The sequence below is a fragment of the Pteropus alecto genome, unplaced genomic scaffold, assembly GCF_000325575.1.
Source record: "Pteropus alecto unplaced genomic scaffold, ASM32557v1 scaffold44, whole genome shotgun sequence".
NCBI classification, from domain to species: Eukaryota; Metazoa; Chordata; class Mammalia; order Chiroptera; family Pteropodidae; genus Pteropus; species Pteropus alecto.
The window spans coordinates 102,776-109,050 of NW_006436812.1; positions in this window are offsets into that span (position 1 = coordinate 102,776).

Consider the following 6,275-nt stretch of genomic DNA (forward strand, 5'->3'; position numbering starts at 1 on the left):
GCTGTGCCTGGAGATTTGGCACAGAAGGCCCTCCCTGCTCCCTGGGGGGAAGGACAGCAGGCTCTGAAAAGCTCCAGGGCTGCAGAAAAACACCCCCGCAACAGAGCATCTGCTGGCATCTGATCCAGCCAAGCTGACTCTGGGGCGGCAGTTCCAGGAGACTCCAAGGAACATCCTCAGGGGGTCTTTTGCTCCTCCTCAATTCTGCATTCCTGAGTCGTAACCCGGGTGAGCAAGCCACAGGCTACCTTGAACCCTTACAGCCCCTGTCCAGACAGTCTGGCTGTGTCTGAGAGCGTGCAGGTACATTACAGGCTAGAATAACCTTGTAATGGATCGGGCTGTGCTTCCTGTACAAGTCTTGGTTTTCATTTACTGTAAGTAATCCTGCTTCTCTGATGAGACTTGAGAGCAAGGGGAGGAAAAAGCCAGAAACGGAGCTATGAGTTTGCCGAAACCAACATGGCGGCAGTCAATGGTGGCCAAAGCAACGAGTGGGACCAACCTGAATGTCACCTAACGAGCTTTAAGGAGACGTGGCCCTGGGAAGCACAAAGGGCCTGGGGCTCCGGAGTTGGACAGACTTAGGTTCAAACCCGTCTCTCCCATCTCCCATCTTCCCTCTCAGGGCCTCAGTTGTTTCATCTTGAAAGTGGGAGAACTATTCAGGACAGTAACATGAGACAACGGTTCCCTAACTCCCATCACAGTAGGGTCTTAACGCGTGGTAGCTAAAATTAGAAAGCGTTTCGAAACAAAGTGTTATTATATTATCCCTCCAGGCCTATGGGTAGACTGGGCTCGCTGGGCTGTTCCACAGCTGATCTTGCTTGGGGTCTGGTGTGATGCAGTCTGATGGGCTGAGGTCATCTGAAGCCTAATCTGGGACACTGGAGACACTGGGCCTCTCTCACCCCAAGCTGCCTTGGGGTCTCTCCTGTTCCCATGGCCCTCTCCTGAGATTTACAGACTGCATCTTGAAACTCCCAAAAGTGCAAGAGCGGAGCCACGCACTTCTCTTGATGCTTGAGTCTGAAGCTGACACCACGTCACCTCTGTCGTCACCCATCGGTAAGTCCCAGGCAGCAGAGCGTGGGAGGGACCTACCCCAGAGAGCCAATACCAGCCACGAGACTCACGGGGGACCACTTTTAGGAACGAGACACCATAATGTGGAACAAATTGCCACACACCTAATGTCCGAAAACAGCACACGTTTATTATCTTCCAGTCTTGGAGGAGGAAAGTCCAAACTAGACCTCGCTGGGCTGGAATCAGAATGGGCTGCCTTCGTTTCCAGAGGTTCTAACAGATCCTTTTTCTTGCCTTTTTCGGCTTCTAGAGACCACCTGCATTCCTTGGTTGGTGGCTCCTCCTCACTTTCAAAGTGCATCACTCCAACCTCTGCTTTCCTCATCACGGCTCCTTTTTCTCCCCCCTATGATTCTCCCGCCTCCTCTTAACAAAGACTCTTGTGATTACATTGAATCAATTTGGGTAATCCAGCATCACCTCTGCACCTCAATGGTCACGTGATTAGCAACCCTAATTCCATCTGCATCCTTAATTCCTCCTCCCCACGAAACACAAGGTCTTCATATAACTACAACATTTCTGGGGAATATTATCCTGCCTGCCATAGGTAGGAAGAAAGACACATTATTGATTTCGCTATATTTCTTCCCAAAACATTTTTTACAGATTTGATTGGTCAGGAATGATATTTCAGGAAAAATGTCCCTCAAGCTCGTACATAAATACTCCCTTGCGGTTTTTTTTCATTCAACAGACATTGCCTGACCTGCAAGTCCCTATGCTTGAGATTGTACAAAACAGATGAACAAAACACCATCTCTGCCTTCAAGAAGTTCATGATGGTGGCTCTCCCAGAAACCACTTCTCTTTCTTTCTGCTCACAGAATTCAGTGCAGACTGAAATGAGCCCAGTTCCAGTCCATGAATCATGACTGGTTTGAAACAGGGGCAAAAAACTGTGGCTTGCTGGTCAAGTCCAGCCTGCCACCTGTCTTTGTAAATAAAGTTTTATTGAAACACAGACACACCCATTCACTACGGTATTGTCTACTTTTGCACCAGAAAGGCAGGGCTGAGTAGTTGCAAGCAAAGCTGTGGACCACAAAGCCAAAATATTTACTATCTGTAAATATTTGTAGAAAAATTTGCTGACCCTGGGTTTAAGTCAGTGGTTCTGAACCCCGGTTGTATATTAGAATCATTTGGGGAAACTATCTTCAAAAAAGAGCCGAGTCTACAGCCATGCCACCCTGAACAAGCCCAATCCCGTCTGATCTCGGAAGCTAAGCAAGGTCGGTCCTCGTTAGTACTTGAATGTCCACCTAGGAAGACCAGGTGCTGTAGGCGTAAAAATCCTCATTAGTACTTGAATGGAAGACCACCTAGGAAGACCAGGTGCTGTAGGCGTAAAAAAATAATGAAAAATAAGGGATTGTAAGCCGACAAGCTCCTTGCAATCTGTGAGGTCAACCAAGGGTTGCCTCGCCTAAAAAATAAATAGATAGCTAGATAGCTAGATAGCTAGATAGCTAGCTAGCTAGATAGCTAGATAGCTAGATAGATAGCTAGATAGCTAGCTAGCTAGATAGATAGATAGCTAGATAGATAGATAAAATACAATAAAATAAAAAAGAGCTAAAACCTTGGGTCCCACTCCCAGAGTTTATAATTTAATTTATCCGTGGGTGGGCTGTGGGCATCGATATTTCTTCAAAGCTACCCAGGTGATTCTACTGGACAGCTAAGATTGAGAACCACTGGTCTAAGACAGTTATGGCAATTCTGTTCCTCTGTAACAGGATCGACTTGGGGATGGGGTGGAATGAGAACCAACTTTGGCCAATGAGCCATAATGGAAGTCCTCTTGGCAGGGAGTATTCTGGAAAAGTTCCCCTCCCAGACATAAAGACAAGCATGAGAAGGAAATGATTCTATTTCTCACCTTCTCTCCCTTCCTGCTGTGGCGGCTGTTAAGAGTTTGACGGTGGGAGCTGTGGCAGCCATATTATCACCATGAAGGGATGAGCTCGAGATTGAAAAGCCACAATATTGAGCATGATAGAGAAGCAGGATGGCAAAAGCCTGGGTTCTTGATGACATCCCCGAGCTGCCAGACCAACCCTGGATGGCCTCCCTCTGCACTTCTTATCAAGTAACAATAAATCCTGCCAGTGGGGTTTTCTATAACTTACAGTCAGATAAATTCATAAATGAGGCAACGTTCTGGTCTTGAGACAAAGAGACAAGCTACTTACAATTAAGTGGATATAGAAAGTTGAATCGTAGCTTCCCAAGAGATATGTTTACACCTTAATCTCCAGAACCTGTGAATGTGGCCTTTTTTGCACATGTCGTTGAGAGAAAGATCCTGATATGAGATCACCCTGAATTTGCAAGTGGCCCCGAATCCAATGCCAAGAGTTTTATACGATACCAACAGAGACAGACATGAAGAGGCGAAGGTCATGTGAAGACAGAGACGGGAATGATGCAGTCGCAAGCCCAGGAACACCATGTCAGAAGCCACCAGAAGCTGGAAGAGGCACAGAACATGCGTATATTTCCCTCAGTGCTGGAAGGAACATAGCCCCGCTGGATTTCAGACTTCTGGCTTCCAGAACTGTGAGAGAATCAATTTCTATTGTTTTAAACCACCCAATTTGTAGTAATTTGTTACAGCGGCCACAGGAAACTAATAGAGTGGGTAAACATTATAATGGAGCTATGAAGAGGGCAAGGCATAAAACTCAACCGGGAAGCAATCAGACTGTTTCCATGCACAGGTCATTCTTAAACTCATCTGTTTCTCCAACAAACATTTAAGGAACTGCTGCTCTGGCCTAACAGTGTGACTAACACTGCATTGAATAGGAGAGACCCCATTTCTGAATTTACAGAGGAAGGCAGAATGTCAAACCAGCAGTTATAAGATCGTAGTGAGTACCGTGATGAGGGGCTGTGGAACTACACAGAGGGACATCCAATCTTCGGTGGTCAGGGAAGTCTTCCTGAAGGAGGTGCCATCTGCACTGAGAAATAAACAAGTAGAAGTCAATCAGCATAGAATAGGCTGCCAGATGATAGCTTCTTGTCTTTGTTCACATTGTGTCTGTGTCTGACTTTGACATATGAAAAAGAATACAATGGGTGGACCAGATCTCAAACCCAAACCATTACGAAGCACAGACTCCTCCGAAAGCCCACGGCAAGCACTGTGGTCATCCAGAAGCTTCCCTGGGACTAGTCTGAGATTCAGGGAAACCTGAGTCTAAGTCCTAGCTTCGCCTGACACTTAGCTGGGAATTTGGAAATGTCTCGACCTCTCTGAATCCCAGTTCTTCCTTTGATTATTCCTTCTTGAGACTATCATGCTCCAAGGTCATATACTCCAGGGTCTAGATACAGATATTGGATTTCATTATCAAGGGCAATGCCCCGGCTTTACAGAGGGGGGAACAGGCCTAGGGAGAGAAACAGCTTGCACTTAGTGGTGGAGCTGAGGACTTAATCATACTGCCTTCTAGTACCAGGCTTGTACAAGACCAATTGCTTTTTGCCCACAAAGGAAGAGCCCAGTGGGCTCAGGATATGGTGAAGGCATGGCATGTTTTTGGATTTTTCTATCAAGCTATGTCAGATTGTAGGGAGACCAGCTTCCCCTTGAGAAGTACATCTGCCTAAAAAGGCACTGACAAATATTGAAAACAGCCAAAATGGTGGGATAGCCATACTGAAGAATACCATGCAATCATTAAAAAAATAAAATAAAATAAACTGACGTGGTGGCACAGGATGTCCACAATATATCTTTTAAAATAAAATGTATTTAAATAAGCAGAAAAATTGGGAAGATGGTACAGAAAGTTCTCATATACCTGTGCTCAGTTTCCCCAATTATCACCTTACGTGAGTAAGCTATATTTGTTAGAATTCATGAACCTATATTCGTACATTATGACTAAAATCCAGACTTTACTTAGATTTTCTTAGTTTTTACCTAGTGTCCTTTTTTTGTTCCAGAGTCCCATCCAGGATTCCACGTTACATGTATTGGTCACGTCTCCTTAGGCAACTCTTGGCTGTGACAGTTTCTCAGACTTTCCTTGTTTTTGTTGACAGTTTTGAGAAGTACTGGTCAGGTATTTATAGGATGTTCCTCAGTTGGGAGTTGTCTGATATTTTCCTTGTGAGGAGCCTGGAGTGATGGATTTGGAGAGGAAGACCACACAGATGAAATGCCATTCTCATCACATCAAATCAAGGGTGCATATTATCATTGTGCACTGTTGATGTCGACTGTTGATGTCGACCTTGATGATGACCTGGCTAAGTAAATCTATCAGGTTTCTCCACTGTCCATGATTTAGTTCTTGTCCATGCTATTTTCTGGTCAAACTTTATTGAGATATAATTGTCCATGATATTTTGATGAATGAAAAACACTAGTTTTGAAAAAGGATGTATATGCAGTTGAAAGAATGTGTGCAGTAAACATGTTAATTTTAATCTACCCAGCACTGACTCTCCTTTATTCTGGTAACATCTTCCCCAATTTTGTTTGGGGAATGATCAATCCTCTGTTCTTAACTCACGGAGTTTGGTGGGGCAGGGCTGATTCCATTTCTAGATACCTGAGCTGGGCACATGACCCAGCTTAACCAATCAGAGAATCTCATTCTTTTAATAACTGGTTCAGGAGTGAACATGTGACCTGAGCATGTCCAATGAACATGAACCCTGGAGATATTGTCTATCTGCTGGCATTGCTAAGCTGGTAGAATATGAGCTTGGAAACCAACTGGAGGGAAGCAGAGATGAGAGACAGAAACAGATTTCAGATTCCTGAGACATTGTTTGAGCAACTGTATCCAATCATGCCTGAAGCTAGTATATCCCTTTTCAGTTATGTGGGCCGATTCTTCTGGTCCTATTTTTAAAAAAACATTTTTACTACATTTTCTTTAGTTCTCTACCTATAGTTATTTATTTCTCTATCTATCGCTATCATCTGTTCACACCTAATCTATATCTATCATCTATTTATCTATTGTTTATCTATATATTACTGAATCGCATCATTTGAGTTACTCTCACCAAACACTTCACCTCTAAATAGTTCAGTATTTATCTCCTAAGAACAAGAACAGTATCCTACAGATCTACAATACGATTGTCATATTTAAGAAATGTAGCATTAACAATGTATAAGTCTGGGTCCAACCAGGAGAGGGAAATCATAC